Source organism: Rhagoletis pomonella, unplaced genomic scaffold (genome assembly GCF_013731165.1).
Source record: "Rhagoletis pomonella isolate Grant_MI unplaced genomic scaffold, Rhpom_1.0 Rhpom_scaffold_00001, whole genome shotgun sequence".
Classification (NCBI taxonomy): domain Eukaryota; kingdom Metazoa; phylum Arthropoda; class Insecta; order Diptera; family Tephritidae; genus Rhagoletis; species Rhagoletis pomonella.
In genome coordinates, this window is record NW_023458555.1 from 96,455,597 (window position 1) to 96,481,274 (window position 25,678).

At 37.0% G+C, this 25,678-nt stretch overlaps 1 protein-coding gene across 8 annotated transcripts in view; it reads right to left on the reverse strand.

Moving 5' to 3' along the window:
* Nucleotides 1-25,678, reverse strand: part of LOC118749016 (thyroid transcription factor 1) — an 897,134-nt gene that overhangs the window by 489,312 nt on the left and 382,144 nt on the right. The window lies entirely within an intron of this gene.

Consider the following 25,678-nt stretch of genomic DNA (forward strand, 5'->3'; position numbering starts at 1 on the left):
CATGCATAGGTACAAAGCCGTATGCATGTGCGGAGTTTAAATAATCGGAAGTAATAATCTATTGGAGCGCATTTCTTCTTACTATGCATATGCCTAAATGTATGCAACCATTTGGCAAGCAAACACAGGGTGTTTCTAATGAAAATGAAAATTTTATGCTGAAATACACATGCTAAGCCCTTCGAAATTTTGTGCTGGGATATGCGTTACAGCTTCGCAAATTTTACCCCTACCGAAACCAAAGATGTATACACATCAAAAATTTATTGTTCTGATATTTTGGGCACCTTAAAAAGCCACGGGGGATTCACCCCTTATGTACTGGTGAAATCGTTTGCCATTTTCTACTAAGTTTTTTTTTTCACTCCGTTCTACTCAACCCATCGGCTTGAGGTAGAATAGGATTTTCATTAATACGTGGTACTACTCCAAATTTTATATAATGATGTCGGCCTCGTTTTTGAGATAAAATACGACAAAATTTTGTTGAACCGTGTAATTTACAAAACGATGACTGAAGTTGATTATAGCTTTTTAAAGTTATTTCTAACATTCGCATTCGCGTTCCGAATATAGCATTCGCGAATGTGAAAAATATGGCATTCGAAACATCCCTAATATATATATGTATGTACATGTGTTCTGGTTATTATTATACTAAAAATTTAACTTACCAATAATTTACATAAACATATATATTTCCGACATCAAGGTTTTGCTCTTGAAAAACATCGATGTTCAAACATCAAGGTTTTTATGAGCGGTGTTGCATCCCTATTCGTGCTGAGTGGTGAAGCGGCTATTGAAATACAGCATTTCATTCTATGTATGCGGAGCCACGCCCGTTTTCCAAAAAATTCATAATTGTCTTTGTTTATGCCAAAACTTTACTTCACATGCCACCGTTTAACAATTTGGATCCAGTATTTACGGATATATCGTAGATTTTTTCATTTTTCGAAAATACCGTTGTACCGTTCCGTACCGACCAACCTGTCTTAGATAAAGGGCATCCGTCATATCAAATTTCGTTGAGATACATATGTATATTAGAGTGGTTCATATTTAAGCATTACGAAAAAATGTTTAAGTCTTTCACTGTCACGACAATCCCCCACACTCTGAAGATAGCCGAGAAAATAAAGTTACTGAATCTAGTCAGAAAAATCTTTGGAACTTATTAATCTTTCTTCTACATGCCCTCAGGCATTGGAACCTCCGCTATCTAAAGCCATATCAACTAGGTCTACATCTAAAAATAATAACGTCAATCAAACCGTTGATTTAACAGTGTTGCCATCAACATCTGAAGCTGCACTGTCTAACTTAGTTCCTCCGAATAATTCGGAGCCCGCACATTAGACATCATTACCAAAAAGTTGGTTGTAATTCCTCCGAGAAGATCAATCTTTGTCTCTATATTTGCTAAAGATACTTCTTCGGATGATATAAAGTCATACAAATCGACTAAAATTAGAACTAAAAAAGATACTTCTTCGGATGATATAAAGTCATACATATCGACTAAAATTAGAACTAAAGATGTATTTATTCGTAAATTTAATTTTAAATACGATCGCGATATTTCATCTTTTAAAATTGATGTAGCAGCCGAAGATTTTGATGCACTACTAAATAGTTCATTTTGGCCGACCGGGGCGTTTGTTCGTGAGTTTGAGTATAAACCTAATAAAAGTAATAACAACGTAGCTAAAATTTCTAATCTTAATTCGGATTTAAAAAAATCAACTCGCAAGTCTAATTTAAGTATTTACTATAAAAACGTTAGAGGTTTGAATACCAAATTAACTGACTTATATTTAAAAGGCTTTGACTGCAATTATAATATTATTTCCTTGACCGAAACATGGCTCAAACCTCATATTTTTAATTCCGAAAATCATCGAGATGAATATCAAATATACAGGAGTGACCGCGAGGGCAGAATCGGCGGTGGTGTTCTTTTTGCGGTGCATTCATCGATACCATCCGAGGAAGTTAGTGTTCCTGTCAGGCTGGAACGAGTTATATTTATTAACTCTTTGCTACATATCTCCTAATTCTGCCGTATCAGTATATATGCAGCTAGTTTCTTTACTTGAGACCGTAAATGCAATGCTTACGGCATCCGATTCTTTGATTGTGTTGGGCGATTTAAATCTGCCACACATTTCATGGAACATCATTGACACCGATGTTGTACCAGTTTTATCTAGAGATAGTTACAATCTATTTCTGGAGGAAATGGCTGAACTTTGCCGCAAACAAATAAATTTATGTCCAAATAAGTTTGGAAAGGTCTTGGATCTCGTTTACGTTTATGAAGTTCCGAAGGCCTCTATTAATCGGTGTGATCCCCTAGTTTTCCAGAGGATACATACCATCCCGCTCTTGAGTCAAGCTACGAAATCGTAAATTAAATACATAATAATAAGTCGTGTAGTTCAAGTACTAGATATGTTTTTGCGAAAGCAAATTTCAGGAAAATTAACAAAGAACTTTCAAATTTATTTTGGCCAATATATAGAGATGACGTGGAGCGTAGCGTTGAGCACTTTAATGAGGGGCACCGAAATTGTGCATATGGAAACTGTGCATTTAGACATTATTTCGGTTTCCACCGAAACTGTGCATGTATGCATTACTTCGGGTTTTTCATATGCATTATTTCGGTTTCCAACCGAATCTGTGCATACATGCATTATTTCGGTTTTTGTAATATGCATTATTTCGGTTTTCAACCGACCTGAGCATGTATGCATACCTTCGTCTTTCACATATACACTATTTCGGTTTTCATCCGAAACTGTACATGTATGCATTACTTCGTCTTTCATATATGGGATATTCCATCGTCCCGGGTTGGACATTTGTACAGCATAGTTTCTTTTTTAAATTTAATTATAAATTACTAAGCAATTCTACATTTCGATAAAGCTACACCTAGCTCACTACTATACGAGTTATTACCAAATACGAAAAATATTCTAACTTGATTTTATATGCGAAAATTCTGAGCTATTTCGTCTGTCACGGGTAGAACAAAAAAAAGACACTGCATTTTGGAGAACATATATTTTATGGGAAGTGTGTGAGTTTACTTAACATTTCTATCTGAATTAGATGTTTTACTATACAGAAAGGTGCCAGCAATCCTAGCAAAGCACAAACCATAACAAGAATTAGTTGTTTGTTATTGAAAAATTCAAAATCCTCCCGTCACGGGTGGGACAACTTTTGTCATGGATGGGACACGTACGAATTTCTTAATGAAATGGAGCTTTTAGTGAGATCCATATCAAATGGCTTAGGTATGATAACTGTTAGAGGCCAAATATAAGATCAATTGACCCACTTTTATTAAAGTAGAGTCATTTTAAGACGCACGATATACGGCAGCCCACAGGATTTATTTTATGGGGCAATAGTTATACCAAACGATAGTTAGAAGTCGCCAGATTGATGTATTAAAATGCATGGGAGAATGGATTATTTGCAAACGCAAGAAAATTTATATGCATTATTCAAAATGCACTGCTGCACAGTGAATTTGATTGCAATGAAATTTCGAATGTGCTTTAATGATTTTCAAGATTGTTTAGACTAGCTATGCATGTCTGGCTAACACTAACTACAGGTTAAACATGGATATCGACTCCTGTTATCACGTCGCTAGCGCTGTCTAACCTGCTGTTAGTGTAAACCAGACATTAAGTAACGGGCCCTTAGAGTGGCTGGAGTTGAGTTATTTTTGGAAAACTGATTTTATGGACAAATCAGGCTCAAATTTAGCTATTCTTTGGTGAAACCATAGAACGTCAGAAAAGATCTTGTTTATCGATGTCTAATCCGAAAAGTTATCTGCATTAAAATACTTGAACGCAGATACATAAATATTTCTTTGTCACTTAAATGATATTTATTATATTGAAGTCATAAGTTAAGCGAACTTCTAGATTTTCTAGGTTGGAACTTTTGAGGTAATTGTTAGTATTGACTTTTGGATTGTTGTTAAGCAACCCTCATCATAAAATTCTCTGGCGTATCTAAGATAGTAATGTTTACCTTGACTTTTCGAGTTAGCCACGCGAATTTTTTTACTACATCGCTTAGCGCATCAAAAGTATTATGGTGTTTAGTCAACCTGAACATCAAAATTTTGTGGCATTCAACATAGGTTTGAAACGTTAAACTTTTTTTTATTGTTAGGCACCATTAAAAAATGTATAAGGGATTGTCACGGGCGGGACATAATAAAACGTTTCAAAATCTCTAAAGTAGGCACTTATATAGGGCTGCCAGATATCTCTGTTGCCAAACCGGGACACTTAAGGGTGGGAAAGGTCTCCCGCTCACTTCCCTTTCGTTTCGACAAAAATTACGTACGAAAGGATGTAGTAAAATTTTATTTTGACAAACAAAAACAAAAACATAAAAACACGAGATCATGAGATCATTACAACGTAGACCAGCAAAACAAAACAATTTATCACAACTAAAGCACAGAGAATTTTTCACAATGCATGTACCTTTATTGTTCCTTATAAAAATACAGTTTATACTAAATACATCAGAAAACATAAAAATAAAATTTCTAAACTCTGTGCAAAACTCAAAAAAATGCAATAAATTTGCATTCAAATTCGCAACTTTCTATTCAGATTTTTGTATAAAAATTTTGAAAATGAAGTTTCGCAGCCTATAAAAATTTAGTTGAGTTTTGGTATTGTTTTTACTGAGAGTTTCTTCCATACAAACTATGTTCGACATTTTTTTGTATGTAGAAGACACTGTCCACAAAAAATAAATAATTGCAAAAAATCAACCAAATTTTCTGGTAACTTCAGACTTGCACTTTACTAACTGGCTCAAAAGCTACATTTTCAAAATTTTTCTAAATTTTTCTGATGAAATAGTCTACGAGCCAATAATATTGTACGGCACGGTATTTATAAGTAATCTAGGTTTCAGGAAAGAAAAAGAATTAAATACAAGGTAACATTAAAATATCAGTCATTTGTTTCGTTGCTGTGAACTTGGTTCAAAACTTCTGGCCTTTGCTTAATATAATTGTAAAACTCTGTGCATGTCATTTTAATGTATTTAGGTACATACTTATATTAATCATCAACTATTTCTTGTGCAAAACGTGCTAAATTAAAAAAAAAATCGCATATGAAAGACCACCAACCCAACTTGTAATAAATTTAAGTATACAAATTTTAGTATTTAGTATAGAAATATTCAAATCAAATACCTACGCCAATATTAAAATAAAGGGCTTTGCACTTAACGGATCCTTTTTCACAATTAAGTTAAAAAAAATATTTAAATTCTATGCTGCCTGTAATGGGATTTGAACCCTGACGCTCTGGAAATTAGCAAATTGTGGCAAGCATCTTCGTGCACTCAGCTACAGCCAGACATGTAAATGTGCATACAAATGTTCAGTTTGATGCAAAACCACGTGTTCGTGGTATGAAAGTATTGTTTTTAAATACGAACATTTTAAAACGATAATCAAATAAAAAATATTCATGTTTACTATGCGTTCTTTCCCCCAGTAAATCCATAAAATTTTTCTTAATATTACTACGCGTTTTTTCTCTCAGTGTAGTCATTTTTATTCAAAATTTGTGCAATCAAATCGAAAACCGGGACACTTAAACGAAACCCGGGACATTTTAAGGTTGGACCGGGACACAACACAACAAATAGTCTAAAATCGGGACGTCTGGCAGCCCTACACTTATAATGTAATGAAAGAAATGAAATAGGGCTGCATAGTATAAACACACTCTAGTTATGAAATTATAGAAAAATCCCTAAAGTAGTAACTAAGTAATACGAAGTTTTCTTCAATGCCATGTTGCTTCTTTGAGACGTAGAAAGATCGCGACATTTATTACCCCACTTCAAAAAAACAAAAACTTTATAAATACTTGATTTTGCAGAGCCTTCTGTATTAAAATATATTGTCGTATTCAATTACTTTTCTAAGGTTGAAGTTTTGAGTGCATTTATGTACAGTGTAATAAAATAATATAACTAAATTTTTTCTTCGAAAATAATTTAATTTGAGGTATTTAGCATTGATTAATCGAGCATTCCTTGCTAAATAAGTTACTTTATAATTGGACACAAAGTTTTACTTACTCATGGAATACCCCATATGCATTATTTCGGTTTTGAACCGGTTATTATTTCGGTTTTCTAACGAAAGTATGCATATGGATAATTTAGTTTTTTTACTTCTACTTAGTAAGGGTTTTAATCTCTAAGCGCGGCCGAAGGCCACCTACGCAGAGAGAAGTTCTGCGCAAAAATACTTTCGGTCCCCTTTTCCGGCCACACAGATAGGAGAATTCCACTCAGTAAGGGTTATAATCCCTAAGCGCGGCCCAAGGCCGTGCAGAAAAAGTTCTGCGCAAAAATACTTCCGGTCCCCTTCTCCGGCAACACAGAAATGAGAATTCTACTTAGTAAGGGTTATAATCCCTAAGCGCGGCCGAACGCCGTCTACGCAGAAAGAAGTTCTGCGTAAAAATATTTCCGGTCCCCTTTTCCGGCAACACAGAAAGGAGAATTCTACTTAGTAAGGGTTATAATCCCTAAGAGCAGCCGAAGGCCGCCTACGCAGAAAGAAGTTCTGCGCAAAAATACTTCCGCCCTTCGTTTCCGGCAACACATAAATAAGAGTTCTACTTAGTAAGGGTTAAAATCCCTAAGCACGCCCGAAGGCCGCCTACGCAGAAAGAAGTTCTGCGCAAAAATACTTCCGCCCTTCGTTTCCGGCAACACAGAAAGGAGAGTTCTACTTAGTAAGGGTTATAATTCTTAGCGCGGCTGAGGGCCGCCTTCGCAGAAAGAAGTTCTGCGCAAAAATACTTCCGCCCTTCGTTTCCGGCAACACAGAAAGGAGAGTTCTTTTTAGTAAGGGTTATAATCCCAAATCGGGGCCGAAGGCCGCCTACGCAGGAAAAAGTTCGTTTTTATGTTAGGGATGCTCAAATTTCATCGATATTCGATATTTTCGGTGATAAGACGTAAAATATCGATGTTTATAATCGATTGCGGACTATGCAGTACATCGGCACATCGATACCTTGCACATATAATCGAAGCGTCGACGATTCGAGATTTTCTCTAGTCATACATATGTATGTATCAACCTAAGCGTGTATTCAACGACATTTTTTTTGTTTTTGGGCCTACAAGCATAAGGGGTTTGTATTATGTTGCATTTAAGTATTGTCGGAAAGATTTTACCCTTACGTCAAAGGTGTAGACGTTTGTTATAGAGATTAATATAAAAAATCTTATTTTCGGGGGAGTAGCTTTTGCAATGGCACCAAAGAGCCGTTTCTGGCAGTTTTTTGACAAGGCAAGTGGCAGCGAAGCAAAATGCCGATTTTGCTTCAAAATTATCAAAACTTGCGGAAATACCACAAATTTAAAAAAAGCTGCATAACTCATTTCTTAATAGCAATAAAACTGGGGAAGAGAATGCATTTGCATCTTCATCAGATATTGGGATATCGAAACAATCGATTGTGCAAACTTCGTCTAGCTGTACTCCATTATTATCTCCTGACTAATCGTTGGAAGCTATACCAGCTGCCAGAGATCCATGTACATCATCTGTTCTGGCGAAATCATATCAACCAAAGTTGAATGAAAGCTTTATAAACGTAAGTGAGTATGCTAAAAATGGTGCCAAATGGATTCACTTAACAGATGCTATACTGTACATGATACGCAAAGACTTACAATCATTCAAAATTGTAGAGGATCAAGGATTTTTGAACCTAATGAAAATAGCAGTCCCTCTGTATAAAGTTCCATCTAGAAGTACTTTTAAAAGGATGTTAGATGATAGATGTACAGTAATACGTAATCTCTTTAATAGCAAGATAAAAGAGTTAAATACTATTGCCCTTACTATAGACATCTGGATGGATACTTTAAATACAAAAAGCTTTCTTGGTGTTACATTACACTTTTATGAAGGAAACGATATGATATCAGCCAGTTTAGGAGTTTGTGAATTGACAGAGTCGCACACAGCTGAATATATTGCAAGCATGTTGGTGGAAACGTGTGAAGAGTGCTCAATAGATATTAAAAAGGTTGTGACCGTGATCACTGATGGTGCGGCAAATGTTGTCAAAGCTGTTGGTCTTGTATTTGGCAGAAAATGCCACATTACATATATGCTTTGCCCACTTGCTCAATTTAGTAGCACAGAAAGCAATCGAAAATCCGGCTTTATTTCCAAACTCAATTAATATAATAATAATAGATTTACGCCGACTCCGAATGGCGATTGTATTTTTATGAGAAGCTGTTTTTCATGGCAGAAATACACTCGGAGATTTGCCATTGCCTGCCGAGGGACGACCGCTGTTAAGAAAACACCTTTTTTCTATATTTTTTGCGTTAAAAAATTATTACGTGGTTTAAGCACTGTATTGCCGCGAGTGATGAATTGCGACGGCACTCCGCACTCAGCTACTCGCTGGAACTCTACTTTTTATATGATTGAACGGTTTTTAAAATTACGTCCAGCTATTAACCAAATTGTAAACTGCCATGCCAGTGCTCCTCCAATGATAACAGCTAAAGAAACAGAAGAACTTACGGAGATTTTTGCGATTTTGCGTCCAATAGAAGTCGCAATCGCGAAGCGTGCGCAAAAAGTTATATCAGCAGCAGTAAAGTGATTCCTTTAACAAGAATGCTAGGCTTAAAAATCAACAGCATTGAGACACAGAACACGATGGGAGAGAGCCTAAAACAAAATTTGTTGTCAGAAATAGTAAAACGTTTACTGCCGGCAGAACACGTACACATTCTCGCTGCTGCTACACTTCTCGACCCCAGGTTCAAGAACATTCATTTCCAGGACACCGTGGCATGCTCAAAAGCCATGCGAATTGTCAAAGAGCTACTTAATTGTGCAGAGTTAGATGGCACTGAAGAAAATCGTAAAGGTGAAGATGGGAACCAACATAATTTAACTGAGCAATTTAGTATATGGAGCGACCATTACAAATTAGTCCACCAAAAAAATACAATGCATTGCAATGGTGAGTTGGGTGCGACGTTAGAGTTGAATAATTTTCTTAAAAGCCCATTAATTGATTTAAAAGAAGATCCAATACAATTTTGGTTAACTGGGATTGGAACGGCTTACCCAAACTTAAAAAAATTGCAGTAAAATATTTATGCACCGTTGCGACCTCAACGCCATCTGAACGTCAATTTTCTAAAGCTGGACCAACAAAGAAATAGGTTAAAAGCATCTGCGCTCTCAAAGCAGCTATTTACAATCAATTTACAAAAAATATTGAAATGTATAATACGCTTTTTAATCGTTTCAAACTTATTACTCAAGATTACCTAAAATTTTTTTTTGCTTTGTTTAAAGATAAAATCTTTTGAACTGTAACTTCGGTTTTTTGCATTATTACAATTGCTGTGTATATACCCTTGTGGTCAGCTGATTAAGTTAAGTGACATTTTGGACAGATTTGGTTATTTTTCTTTCGTTTATTTAATGTTGATAATTTTTTATAAAAGTCTAGGACACTACGTAGCCAGCACCACATAAATCCACATTTCAAACTACGTACAAAATTTGTAAAAATTAAACAAACTTTAACAATTACACACAAAAATTTTAAAATGTTTATTAAAAAATTATAGGTATGCAGCTTTATAGCCCATTAAATTTTATTAGGTTAAACTGAACATTCTAAAACACTAGAAAATCGCGTTGGTTTTTAATATATCTTTTTTGCTGGCGGTGCTAAGCATTTTCTTCCATATAAAAGAGATTGTCGACCATACTTTATATGGTAGAAAATGCTCAACACCGACAGCCAAAAAAATATTAATAATCAACTCGATTTTCTAGCGTTTTACATTTTTCAGTTCAACCTACTAAAATTTAATGGGCTATAAAACTGCTTACCTACAATTTTTCTAAAATTTTTCAATAAAAAGTTTAAAATTTGTGTGTGTAATTGTTGAAGTTTGTTTAATTTTTATAAATTTTGTACGTAGTTTGAAATGTGGATTTATGTGGTGCTAAGCTACGTAGTGTCCTAGACTTTTATAAAAAATTATAAATATTAAATAAACAAAAGAAACATAACCAAACTGTCCAAAATGTCACTTAACTTAATCAGCAGACCACAAGTATACATCTGTATGTATTAAAAGTTCATGAAAAATAAAACTAATTTAAGTGTTTTTCAGATAAGCTCTCTGTTTTCTTTATTTATTTTTGGCATGTACCTGAACGTGTTTGTATGTATGTACAACTATAATTAGGCAAAGGTTGTAAAACATTTCATTTGATTTAAAGTTTTTTTGATAATTTTTTTTTTATAAATCTGAACTCATAAACATAAGTTTGAAGAAGTAATGCATGAGAGCAAATTATGCTACAAAGTGAGCGAACGCTTCTAATAAAACTGCTTACTTCTGATGAGCACGCAAACAAGCCACCTATTTGAAAATGACATCGATATTGTGTATAATCGATGGTTGTTGGTTGATGAAAATCGAGGATCGATGTCGGCCTTCCGATGTCATCATCGATTATAAAATCGATGATTTCCCGTCATCGCCCATCCCTATTTTATGTATGCACTATTTCGGTTTTTTGTCATATGCTTTATTTCGGTTTTAGGCCTGTATGCAGCTCTCAAGAAAAGCAAAAACTCCATATAAAATGACGTACAAGAAATGGCAAAGAAATTTTATTGAGTCAAATTTCCTTAAGGCAGTACGCAGTTCTTAAGAAATTTACTACGCTTTCTACTACGGTTTTCCACAGCGTTGGTCGTCTTGCCGTGGCGAGGGGGTTTAAATGGTGTCATGGTATAATTCACAGTGTGAATTGTATCATACCTCCATGAACTAAGAGGGAAGCCTGGTATTGAAGCCTTCGGCAATATTCCTGGAGTGGAGTGGCAATCCAAGCTGGAGTGTTGTTTTATTGCTGAAGGTGGAAATGGCAGGATTACCGTACCAACACTACCCAATCCAAGGTGTGTAGGCAACCGTGCCGATGGATGAATGGCCAGCGGGTAGTAAAAAATGGCTGGTCGCGTACGGTCCCCTCCGATGCCCGGGCAAGGTCGGTTGTAAGAAGTGCCTTCTCCACGCATCCCGGCTCTGCGGACGAGCGACTAACCCTTTCCGGACTACTCGTGGGACCACATATGGAAAAACAAAAACAAACAAAAAACCAACCACAGAAACAACAAACAAACCAACAACAGCAACATGAACAGCGTACCAGCGAAGAAGGGGACGACGTAGCGCTGTCAGAGGAGGAGCAGCTCCTCAAATCCCCAAAGACAGGTAAGATGGTTGCAAGTACTCCTGGTGGCGTCAGCCATAGTACCCCAGTTGTACAAGCGCCAGAAACCAGCAGGGTGGAAGATGCCAGACAAAGTATCACCACTCTGCAAATAGTCAAAAATAGCACCGGTAGTGCCTGCCGTAGTACTCCGGACGAGCAACCAAAAACCAGCAAATCGGCGGCCGTTACAGGCAGCAATCCCGCCTCTAAGAAAAGGAAACCCTCGGGCGTGGTCATGAGACAGATGTACCAGAAGGCGCTGTATATGTTAAATAAAATTGACAAAAATGCAGCGGCCGGTACGGTACATGAGCATGACCAGGAAGACAAGGCAAAATACATGCAAATAGTAGAAGAGTACGAAAAGTTACAGACAGATCGTGCAGCCACAATCGAGGCCACCGAAGCAAAGAAACGGAACCGCTCTCATAATGAAGGCGGCCAAGGGCCATTACAAAGAAGGCTAAGCAAGGAGGTGATGCGGAGTCCGCAGCACCCGCGAAGCATCACTATTTTAGTGACGTCACCAGAGATCACCTACAGGCGGCGATAATAGATAGCAAGACACCGCAGGCAGTGCAGCAAAAATGGGTGGAGATTGATGTGAGGCTGTCGAGCCTCGTAATGAACTACGTACTCGACAACCCCGAAGGTCCTCACCCAGAGTTCGACTCGTCGGAATCCCTAAGGGGATACCGGGTAGTCAAGTGCGCGAGCCAGTTCTCCCTGGATTTCCTTGCTGGATGCGTCGCTAAGATCAGCGACACTTTTGTCGGCTTGAAGCTCAAGCTGATCCCAGCTAAGGACATTCCAAGGAGACCACGTTCGCGCAATTGGCTGCCTCCGATGGATGAACCAGGCGAAAAGTTGCTGCGGTGTCTTAAGCTGCATAATAAAGACATACCGGCGATCGAGAAATGGGAGCTTATAAAGGTTTAAGAGCCAAGAAGGCCTACAAATAAGCCCATTCTGCTAGCTATTTGCGCAGAATCACTAGACGCCCTAGAGAAGGCTGACTATCGGCTCTGCTTCAGTATCCGTAAGGCTAGAGTGCGGGTATTACTCGGAGAGGTTAGCCCGGTAGAAGAAGATCCCGGGGTTGATGGAGCTGGTTTGCTTCTCATGGGTGTGCAGCTGACAGATGACCCTGAACCGGAAACTTAAACTAGCCCAAATAAATCTGCAGCACTCCAAATGTGCTACAGATAATCTAGTTGTCCTTCTCAGTGAGGAGGATATAGACATTAGCCTAACTCAAGAGCCCTGGGTCAAGCACGATACAGTCATGGGACTAAACATAAATAATTATAAACTCTACTAAAGAGCGAGGTGGGTAAACCGCAGGCGTGTATTCTTATCAAGAACGGTATAAATGCATTCCTTTGCTCTAATTTCAGCACATCAGATACAACAATGGTTAAGGTGGAGACCACCGCCAGCCAAGTATACTCCTGGCCTAATCATACATGGCCCACGATAGGGACAGTCCGCCAACCAAAATCCAGGAGATAATAGCCAAAAACCCCAGACAAATTATAGTCGTCGGCTGCGATGCGCTAGCAAGGCATCCAGTATAGGGTAGTTCTACGGAGAACGACCGAGGTGAGTCTTTACTACACTTCTTATTAAATACTAACTTAAGCATCTGCAATAGAGGTAATACACCCACATTCATATTCCCGAGTTCAAACCGGTTTCCTGGACGGGAGGAGGTGCTGGATCTAACCGTGTTGTCAGAGAACGACAGCGTGTCTGTAGAAGAGTGGAGAGTATCTGATAGGCCTTCAATGTCTGATCACCGTCTGATCCTCTTAATCAGCACGGAATTTCCAACACCCCCTCGAAATGCAGAAACCCCCACAGCACTAATTGGGAAAGATATAGTAACACACTTAAGCGTACACTAAGTAAGCTCCCACTAAATACAACTGTCACTACAGTTGAGGACCTTGATAATAGAGTAAATAAACTAGAAGAGGTTATGAAGAAAGCCTTTGAAAGATCAACTCCAGTTAGTACAGCAAGAAAGAAATCCCCACCCTGGTGGAACGGGGATCTCAGAGCCCAAAGAGACAAAATAAGGAAAATCTACAATCATTGATTTAGAACTAAAAACTGGGCGCCTTATAAAAGCGCCATAAGATCTTATAAAAAGGAATTGAGAAAATCTACAACTAAATCCTGGCAATCTTACTGCTCTTCTATAGAGAACTCTAAATACTCAGCCAGGCTCAGAAAAATCCTATCAAAAGAACACACAAATATCACACTCATTAAGGGAGAACACGGGGTGTGGACGAACACAGCTAGTGATTCAAGTTCCATTTCCCGGGATGTATTCAACATCCACCCACATCAGGGTCAATTGAACCTGGTTCAATTTTCAGTATACTGTTGAACTCGATCGTGAGCAGGGAAAAGATTATTTACGCTATCAACAGCTTCTCTCCCTTCAAATCCCCTGGACCAGATGGCGTAATCCCAGCAATGTTCCAGAGGGTGAAGGAAGAGATAGCACCGTTACTTGAGACTATTTTTAAGGCTACTATTGCCTTGTGCTACATTCCTAAGAGCTGGAGAAGGGTAAAAGTCGTGTTCATACCCAAGCCAGGAAGGAAAAACCACGAAATAGCAAAAGATTTTAGGCCCCTAAGCCTTACCTCCTTTGTGCTTAAAACAATAGAAAGGCTTCTCGACATTTATATAAGATCGCTGTTAGGTGAAGCGACACTCTCAACAGCACAACATGCATACATCAAAGGCAGATCCACTGAATCAGGCAACAAATGGGGCTAACTCTATTATACATCATGTGAACAGGGGCACTCCACAGGGCGGAGTGCTCTCACCACTGCTATGGGTGATAGCCCTGAACGGTATATTGCTTGAACTCAATAGAGGGGGAGTCAAAGTTGTGGCGTATGCGGATGATGTTGTAATAGCAGCCACAGGTCCATTCCTCTTTACCGTTAGCGAAATCCTTGAAGGAACCCTGGGAAGGCTACACGTCTGGGCTACGAGAAGCGGCCTAAATGTGAACCCAGCCAAGACAGAACTTATCCTATTTAAAAACAGACACAAACTACCACAATTCAAGCTACCATCGCTAGACGGCAAGGAACTCTTATTGTCCCCCAGCGCAAAGTATCTTGGAGTCGTGCTGGATAACAAACTTAACTGCAAAACCAATGTCGAATTCCATAGACAGAAGGCCTACATAGCATACTACACTTGCAAGAGAATCTTCAGTAGAAACTGGGGACTAAATCCTAAACTTGTGATGTGGATGTATACCGCGATCATAAGACCAGTTCTAACATACGGCGCCTTGGTTTGGTGGCTCGGCCTAAGCAGACAATATAATGTCAGCAAGCTAAGAAGCATACAAAGGGCAGCAAGCGCAGGAGTAATAGGCGCACTAAGATCCTGGCCGGCAGAAGCTTTAAACGCCATCCTCAATTTAATTCCTATTGATCTCCACCTGAAAGAAGTGGCTACGAAATCGGCGGTCAGACTCAGAGAGTCGAGCCTTTGCAGGACTAGACACTTCGGACATGGTTTGAGCATAAATCAAATTCAATTAAATAGGGCGACAGATTATATGGTAGGCAATTTGGACTTCAGCTGTAACGTGCAAGTGCTATTCCCATCCAGAAGGGACTGGAGAAGAGACCGAGTGGCCGACCGAGAGAAGATCTCTCTATACACCGATGGATCCAAGATGGATTGCGGTGTGGGAGCAGGTGTCTACTCCAAGGAACTCGGCGTGGCTCTGTCTCTACGGTTGGGAAATAATACAAGCATCTTCCAAGCGGAAGTCCTAGGGATCCTAGAAGCCTGCAAAATCCTAGGCAATAGAGTTGGACACAGGAGTAAAGCAACAATATACCCTGACAGCCAGGCGGCGCTATTGGCAATAGCGTCACCGGTTACCAAATCAAAGCTAGTTGGGGAATGCAAAGCGCTCAGTGTCTCAGTCAAATACCGTCTCTCTTGTCCGGGTTCCCGGACATAGGAACATAGAATGCAATGAGAAGGCGAATGAGTTGGCGAAGGCAGGAGCCGATTTGGATGAATCCCAGGCAGTGGCATTGGGTTGCCCTCTTGGAGTAGTCCAAAGAGAGATTTCTACGCATTTCCTTGAACTGGCTAGACGCAGGTGGTCAGATATACAGACTTGTAAGATAGCGAGAAAACTATGGCCTGACTATAACAGGGCGAAAACCTTAGACCTGCTTAGCAGACCAAGGCCAGAGGTATTTAGAATTTTAGCAACCATCACGGGGCACTGGCCCATAGGCAAACATGCGGCAAAAATAGGTCTACCCCATAATAATAATAATATTCCAACGCTTTTTACCCTCCATTCCCGCCCATCCGCACGAGGGGCGCAGTCCGCATGACGTATGGAACCAGTATTTTCAATTTTTGCGCCGAGTCACGATAGACAGGAGTTTGTTAAGTGTCGAGATCTAAAACTGTTCAGCTACAGAACTAAATTCATCAGCCGATTTTATGTCTTTATTTTAATGATTCATTTATTGAGAGAGGACAGTATCGATTTCTTAATGCTGAAAAGCGGATCTGATATATCAAACGTGCTAGAATGAGAGTTAAAATCCTGGCATAAGCAACGGAGGGGGTCGTGCAATTCAAAATTAGCTTTACAAGCTTTCAGAAATAGGGGGCAAAAGTGTCTTGATACCCGAGAGGGAACATTAAGGCTAACTTCGCCAAGAAGAAGCGGACTTGAAATTGAGCCTGTTAGAAATTTAACTATAAAAATTGTACCAAGCATTTGCCTGCGGCTGGAAAGTGTAGGAAGATTAATAAGTTTTAATCGGCTCGTATAAGGTGGAAGGTTATATTGAGAATCCCAACGGAAATTTCTTAAAGCAAAAAGTAGGAATTGTTTTTGAATTGATTCTATCTTGTCTGAGTACATTTGATACCTTGGATTCCAAACCTCCGAACCGTATTCCAGAATTGGTCTAACTAATGTTGTAAACAGGGTTTTAGTGATATAAGGGTCACAAAATTCTTTTGACCATCGTTTCACAAATGCAAGTACACCTTTAGCCTTGTTGACTGTCACATTAATATGAAGATTAAAATTAAGCTTAGGATCCATTGTGATACCAAGGTCCACAAAATTGTATACCTGTACCAGGTTATGGTTACCTATCGTATAAGAAGTGGGATGAACAACTCTTCGCGAGAAGCTCATTACTTTACATTTCTTAAGATTTAGAGGCATAAGATTTACTTGACACCAGTAAGCCATGCTCTCTAAGTCTGATTGTAGCAAAGACCTTTCTTTAATTGAAACGTACGATCTATAAAGCTTTACATCATCTGCATACATTAAAATTTTGGAAAATTGTATATCTGTATATCGTTTATAAAAAGCAAGAACAGAACCGGGCCTAGGTGGCTACCTTGAGGGACTCCTTAAGTAACATCAATGACGTCAGAGATAGTATTTTTAAACATTACTCTTTGTGATCTATCATAGAGGTATGAAGAGATCCAACGTAGAAAATTAGGTGGAAGACCAAGAAGATCAAGTTTGTAGATGAGCAATGAAATATGATTTGCCGCAGCTGTCAACTAGGTGGAAGACCAAGAACATCAAGTTTGTAGATGAGCAATGAAATATGATTGGCCGCAGCTGTCAACTAGAAGATAGCGAAGAAAGTGTCCAGCATTTCCTGTGTAAATGTCCAGGCCTTTCGAACATTAGACACAAGACGTTAGGGAAACATCTAGTAGCAGAACTAACCGACCTATCAGGAACTACCATTAGCGAAATTCATTAGAGAGTCGAAATGGTTCGACCTAGCAACATAGGAAGTGCATAGCCAAAATATTTATCCCCCGCGAGAAGTGCATCAAAATGGTGCAATAATGCGCTAATTTTGTCCTGGGCAGCGACTAGGAAGCACTGCAACCAACCAACCAACTACGGTTTTCTAAAGTTTTTTGTGAAAAAAGAGCACAAGGCAACCCAGGTTTGCAACAGAAATATATGCCCGTTCCATTATTTCTTGAGGAAAGAGTGAGGCAACAGGCTGTGAGGTATCAAAAATGTCAAAATTCCTTGGACACACACGCGAAATAATGGCAATTTTTTCTTGAACGTTTTCTTGAGAGATGTATACAGGGCTTTTGAGTCGGAACAGTGCATGTATGCATTACTTCGGTTTTTGTCATATGCATTATTTCGGTTTTCAAACGAAAGAGTGCATATGCATAATTTCAGTTTTTCTAATATGCGTTATGGCGGTTTTCAACCGAAACTGTGCATATATGCATTATTTCGATTTTTTCTTATGCATTATTTCGGTTTTCAGCCGAAACTGTGCATATATGCATTATTTCGGTTTTTTTCGTATGCATTATTTGGGTTTTTATCATATGCATTATTTCAGGGTGCTCTTTAATGATACAGTTTTCAATTTGTTTCGAAAGTATGTGTCAAAACTTTATATTGTTCATGAAGAACCAACACAATTATGGTTCACTAAAGAGCTTAAAAAATTGAAAAACAAAAAGCCACATTCTTGTAAACATATAAAAGAACGCGCTTACACAGTGGTTGCGTAAAGTACTCAGTTTTGCGGCATAGATACTTTGCATTAAATAAGAAAGGTTATAACTCATATTTATGTAAAATTAAGAAGAATTTAATTAACAATCCTAAATCATTTTATGGTTTCGTAAATTCAAAGCGTAAAGTACATGGTTTCCGTCCGCTAGGCATTATCTCTGTCTAGCGACAGCCAACTCATTGCCAACATGTTTGCTAGTTGTTTAGGTCCAATTATTCTGTAGGCTTCCCTATAAGTGGAGACTATCCATACGATCTTTGTCCTATCAACTCTTCTTATATTCCAGTAATATCTTCCGATGAAGTTTTACACTATTTAAAAACCATAAAATCGTTATTTAGGCCTGGACCTGATCATATTCCGAGCTGTTTTCTTAAAAACTGCGCTGGGAACATCTGCGAGCCTTTAACAACTCTATTCAATTTGTCACTTAAACATGGAATTTTTTCGTCAGTCTGGAAGGAGTCTTTCATAATACCAATTCACAAAAACGGCAGCAGGTCCTCTATAGAAAACTATCGAGGCATAGCGAAGCTCCCCAATATCCCCAAATTATTCGAAGCAATTATTGTTAATCAGCTGACATATTCTATATCTTCTTCAATATCGGCTTTCAGCCCAGTCTTCTTCAATAGGTCTCTTCTACCTCTCTGATAGAACACAAATAATTATTGTTAATAATTGTTCTTCCAACATCATTAAAGTTTCTTCAGGAGTTCCTCAGGGAAGCCACCTTGGTCAGATTCTGTTCCTGATATTCATTAATGATATTTCTTCTATAATAAAACATTCAAAAATTTTAATGTATGCCGATGATGTGAAACTTTTTAAAACATTGTCCCCTATCGAAGAAAGGTTTTTGTTACAAGCGGATCTGAGCACATGGTTAGGTGGTGTAATGCAAACTATATGCCACTAATCCTTCAAAAATGTAAAGTTATGTGTTTCTCTCGGAGGGCTGTTCAACCAGCTGTTTATTCAATATCAAATTATAATCTGGAGCAGGTATCCAATTTTGTCGATCTTGGTATCACAATGGATTCCAAACTGAATTTAAACCATCATATTAATGCTACAGTCAATAAAGCCAAAGGCGTTTTTGCATTTGTAAGGCGATGGTCAAAAGTGTTCAAAAATCCTTATGTTACAAAAGCTCTTTTTACCAGTTAAGTTAGACCTATACTAGAATACGGATCTACGCTACCAAGTTCATTCAGAAAGGATTGAATCAATTTTTTTTTTGCATTGCGTAATTTTAACTGGGATTCAGATTACAATCTCACCCCTTACACAAGTCGTCTAAAGCTCATAAATTTGCCTACACTCGCAAGTCGTAGAGAATCTCTAGGTATAATATTTATCGTAAAATTAATGACAGGCTTGATTAATAGCCCGGCCCCTGGCTGAGTTCAACTTTAATGTCCCCTCCCGAGTGTCAAAAACTAATTTTGAACTAAACGAATCATTCCGTTATTTACGTCAAGATTATCGGACTCGATTTTTACTATAAAGAAGACTATCATTTCCACTCTCAATAATTGGAATACTATCTTTAGCATATCTAATCAGCTGATGAATATGATTCTGTAGCTGAATAGTTTTAGATCTCGACACTTAACAAACTCCTGTTTTCACTACTCGGCACCAAAAAATTAAAAAAACAACAGTTCCGAACGTCATGCGGACTGTGCCCTTCGTGTCTGTTGGGCGGGGATGGAGGGTAAAAAGCCGTTGGGATTAATTTATTATTAATAAAAAAACACGTTTCTCTTTCTTTATCACAAATAACAATAATTTGAGGTAGCGTTTATGACTTGCCAAAAAAAAATTTTTTTGAACCACTAGAATGTATATATATCTCAGTTGTTGTTCGAGTTATCGTGTACACGTAATCTACTTGTCTCCTCATTTTGAGTAGATATATATTTGTCTATATCTTTCTCGATTCCTTTAACTGTTATGCGAACAAAGGTGTGCACAAGTCCACTCGGGCATAAAAATGTAGTAAGTTAAAAGTGTTAGGTAGTTATTTAATCGTATAACACAAAATTTATAGTGGTTAAGAAGAGAGATATTAAAATGTTGGGTACTTCAACGAAGAAGTACAGTAATCCCCGCCTAAGTACCTCATGAAAAATGTCCTAAGCAAGCTGACATTTGGGTTGGGTACTTAAAAGAACCTGCTTAAGTACCTCGATGCGGGTAGTTAAGCGAACATAATTACTGATGTAGTTACATATTCTTGTTAACTTACATAAATACTTGAATAACAACATTTAATGAAGTATACATAGTTTAAAACCAAAATCGTAGCATTATTTAAACACGTAAACAAGTAAAGAAAAACTTAAAAAAAAAAAAAATTTATAAAATATTTAGTGCAATGGTATGTCATTTTTACAAGAATTAAATTTTTAAAAAAGTCAAAGTTGGCCATATCATTTCGTACCAAATTCAAAATTATATTTGAGGGCTAGACAACGGTGTCGTAAGTGTCGTATTGTTGTATGTCGCACACTTTAAAAGCTTGAATAAATGGTTAGAGAACTTAAAATGACAACCAACTATTTTGTAACACTGAAAAAAAATTATAATATGAGTCTGATGGTACTTTGCGAACCCCCTTAATATATTTTTTATGCATTTAAAGTGCACGACATACAACAATACGACACCGTTGTGAATACCCCAATTGTTTGCCACTTATGTTTATTTATTAATTTTTAAGGTTCTTCAATCGATTGAACTGCAGCATTCTTCAACAAATACCATATAAACCTAAGCTTAAGATTTTGTAGAACACTTAAAAAGAAATTGATCATAATTACAAACTTTTTTCTCAGAAGTGTTTTTTGAGTATACAGTTTTATAGCCCATCCAATTCTAGTGTAATAATGTGCAAGTTTCAAGTGGCTAAAATTTACCGTTTATTTTTTACCGAAGGTGTCCAAAAATGTTGGTTGCTTAAGCGGGGGTACTTAAGAGGGTTTCACTGTACTTAAACGAATTTCACTATGTATTCTGTATATGCATCCATATGTACATATATATGTATATTTATTTTTATCATTTCAGTCTATATTTCTGTGGTCATAAGCAATAACCGCCTAATTCTAAAAGCCTTAATTCGAGAAAAAAAGTTTTTACATTTGGATTGTAATGTTATCCTTATAGGGAAACCAAAATATTTTCGCCTATAACTTTTTAAGTAGCCTAGCTGGCGAGATGAGGATTTCACGTGGATTAGGGGTTGAAGAATACGATAGCATATATAACTCCATTCTTTCTTAAGTCGACTTAGGCGGATATTGCTTGTGACCACAGATTTATGCATCCAATATAGTAGCACAGTAAAGAATAATAATGTGCAGATGCACACTGTTTTAAGATAACAATGACCTTGCGAAAAACCCTAGAGAATAGATTAAGCAAAACCATTTCAACAAATGTCTATATGTATTCACAAATATTTACTCATAATGCTGAAGTAAAAGAGAGATCATCGGAAACAAACAATGATTGAGCTATTTTAATGCAAATGCATTACTTAGCATATTTCTTGTGCGTGGTCATTTTAACAAGCATAGAAATTTCAGAAGCATTACATTCAGCAGTCACTATTTAAATTTTTGTTGAATTAAACGCAAACATGTGAATATATCTGCATAATTTTTATCTTCTCTTTTAAGTAAATTTCTACTGTCTTGTATCTTATTACTTGTATTGAAGTGTACATGTGAAAATTTAAATAGACTGCAAAGTTGACATAAATTTCTTCAATTATATAAACTTTTGGATAACACTTCATATGCTGGTTAGACATTCAAGCTTGCAATAATGCGCAGACAGCTGAAAATTGTTACCAATGCTGGGGCAGGAATGAAATTTTAAATGTCCTCATCGATCCCACATCTGCAAAAAAAAATTCCGATATAAAAACTTACATAACAGTAGCTTAGAGTGAAAAGTTGCCAAATCTACCATTTATGAAAACTCATATTTTGATACAGGACGTTAGAGAAATTTAAAATGCAGTATTTCGAAAAGGAACAAGGTACTTGTTTTATTTTTTCTCGTTTATATTCAATGAAAGGAAAATTTGCTAAGTCTAAAAGAAGCATAGAAAATCTGATAAGGTCAAAATAGTACGAAATCTCTTAATAAAGATCGAACCTCTCTGATTCGTATGAAGCTTTGCTCTTCTTTGAACAGACAAAATATTGTATTCAAAGTTTTGCGAAATACTTGAGGAAAATGCCTTTAAGGTCGGTGTTATGCAGAAATTTTGTTTGGCAAATTGCGTGCAATTGTTGTTGCAGCAAACTCGGAGAGAGCGAGTTTGGCGACTCTCACAGCAAACTAATTTTGTTTGGTCAAACTGCAGCAAATTCGGCGTTGTCATATACAAACATTTTAGACAATTAATGCTATACACAAAAATTGCCGTGATAGCGAAATCCAAAGAACTGAATTTATGCTGTAGGAGCTTCAAAGATTAGGGCACAGTTAATTGCGTATACGATATCATAAAAAATATATTAATTGTGAGCGTTGTGTACATCTGAAATTCTCATTTCGTGTTGGCAATAGCCATGAAAACCATAATGAAGGTGCAACCCTGTGCCAAACTCGACATAACCACCTCCGAGCAAACTAAGCAGCCGCCATTTAACCCTTTCGGTACATCTTTTTAGATTCGGGCTTTAAAAATCCAATTTTTTTATTAAATGATCCTTAATACATTATATAATAACATTCAATTTAATTGTTTTTTAAATGCGATTCTAAAGTGTTTTTTGGAATTATGTCATATGGCATCATTTGTACTAACTGGTGTAAAAAATATGCAAAGATTTTTTAATATGATATTTTATTTTATTCAAATCAAATTAAATAACACCACAAAAATCTAATAAACTAAGTTGGAACATGCATAGATTTAATAATTAATTTAAAAAAAATTACGAGTTGCAATTTCCCAGTACGAATATATCGTTATTTTCTGGTGCGGATTTTAGCTCCTTCAAATATTATTGATGCCATATGGCATCATACACATTTAAAAATATACCACGCGTTTATTAGCACTTTTTTAAATTAAATTACAAGTTCTAGCAATACTTGGCACTATTTTGGAGACTATAGCATATTTATTTGTTTTTAATTTATTGGTTTATTTGGTAAAATATAATATTTGAATGTAGACCTTTCTAAGCAGAAGAAAATCGACATTTTAGTAAAGTTTTTAAATTGAAATTTTTCATCTACTAAGGATAAAAATAACAATACCGTATAAAAATATAGTTTATAAAACTTCCCATTACAGCGTTGCATATAAAAATATAATTTCAGATTAGTTCAATTAAATCTGTGAGTATTCAAAAAAGCATGACGCCATATGGCATCAAAATAGCGAAAGGGTTATTTTGGCAAACAAAAGTTTGTCTGCATAACACCGACCTAAGAAGTTCTTTACCTCTCCAGTAAAATTTTTAAAACGGGACTTAGCAGCCACTTTTTACTCAAAATTAATACAAATATACAATGGCTGTTTATAAAAGAATGGGTTTTTCACCACCCACTTATATCATAAATGTGTATATCAAAAACTACTTCATTGGTCTCAACCAAGTTTGGTATACTAACCCTTAAATGCTCATAGTGACCGATTTTAGTAAAAAAATGTATTATATGTAAAACGCTAAAGAAAAGATATCTGCATTTTTAGTTTTTTAATTAATCGATTTTTACCAAGTTATTGAGAAAAAACTGGTTGTAACTTTAAAGATACAATGAGCACTCGCACGAAAGTATAAAACTCACTTATTTCAATGAAAAACCAACATTGCTTCGTGTGGATAAATAAACATATTGTTCCAGCAAGACCTGCCGTCCTAATAACTATTTCATTTGATAGCGTAATTATTCTTAAATATTTACATTGTAATAATAACTCTAACCACTGCTGTGGCTTTTCGCTTATAAAATGTACATATGTACGTACATGCACATGTATATGCATATGTACCTGCAGCGGTTCTTATATTTTATGCTTGCATTTCCTTTTGCTTTTGTACTATGAATGTACCTGAATGTATGCACATATGTTTGTATCACATTGCAGATATTCATATGTAAATACCTGTGTACATATGCATGTTTTTGTATTTTTACCTTTTCTCAGATCATACGATCTTATCCTAAGCTAGGGTAGTTGTATAAATAGCCCATGTCAGCATTTTGTGCACAGCTCGTATTTTTGTTTTTTCAATACAGTCGGCAGATGCTGCATATCGCTTTCTAATAAAGTTATTACTGGAACATTTTTTTGATGCTGCATACCGCCTTCTAATAAAATTATTACTTAAACATTTTTTGGCGCCCGAGCAGGGACGTCTAAGTGAAAATCAAGGAATTTACTAGTATACGCGAGTGATACCTAAAACAAAACAAAAAAAAAAAAATAAACTAACTAAACTTTTAAACATAGGTATCATAACAAACGTTCTATAGTAGATACTATTCTGCAGAAGCTCTACGCCACACCTAAGTGTACAAAAGCATCGCCTGCTGCGATCAGAGTAATTATCGACACAACTACTACTGCTACTAACTGGGATCCGTTAATCTACTATATATTTGTGGAAGTATGTACGGACGGACAGAATCGAACAAAATTTTGACAAAGTATTGCCATGACTGAAACAATTGGGATCCTAAAAGTGGGAGTGGCTCCTCCCATAGGCGTGAAATGTTTAATCAGACATAACTTCGGAACCATTAGTCACACGAACTTGGAACTTTGGTATGCAAACATTTTAATGGAAGGTGCTTATAGGGGAGTATATATAAAGGAGTTTGTAAAAGGAAGCGTGGCACATCCCATAGGCGTGGAATTTTTTATCAGCTATATCTTGAGAACCATAAGTCCCACGAACTTGAAATTTGATTTGCAGACATATCAATGGTAGGTTCTTATAGTAGGGTATATATAAACGAGTTTGTAAACGGCGGCGTGGCACATCCCAAAGGCGTGGAATATTTTGTCAGCTATAACTTCGGAAAAATATGTCACATGAAATCGAAAATTGGTACGCAGACTTATCTATGGCAGGCGCTTGTAATAGGCCAATAGGCGTGGAATTGTTGTTCAGTTATAACTTCGGAACCATAAGTCTCAAGAATTTGAAATGTGGTATGCAGGCATGTCTTTGGTAGGCGCTTATAGTATGGCTACGGTGACCATCCGTCCTTTATTTTAAAGGACAGTCCTTTATTTTAACCCCCTGTCCTTTATAATTTTTGTCAAAATAAAGGACGCCATTTGTCCTTTATTTCGTAAACTGTCCTTTAAATTAGCTTTGGATTTTGCAGAGGTCAATTTTTAAACATAGAATATGAAAAAATAAAAATGTCCACAATAAAACAGAATGAAAACCTTCGTCAGTTTGCTTTGCACCCCACTTAAGGGTCAAGGATCCTTGATAATACTGATAAGACATATAGATAAGATATTTAGACATTTTGTCAGACAAATATACTTTGAGTAAAATTGATTGTTGACAAAAGCACAGGGAAAGTTGTGCCCAGGATCGTGCTGCACGCTAAGTTTTCAGATCCACTGAAAAATAACAATAAACCTCCACTCAGTTATGATAAACGCATTGTGGCAGCAAAGCATGGCGAAGCC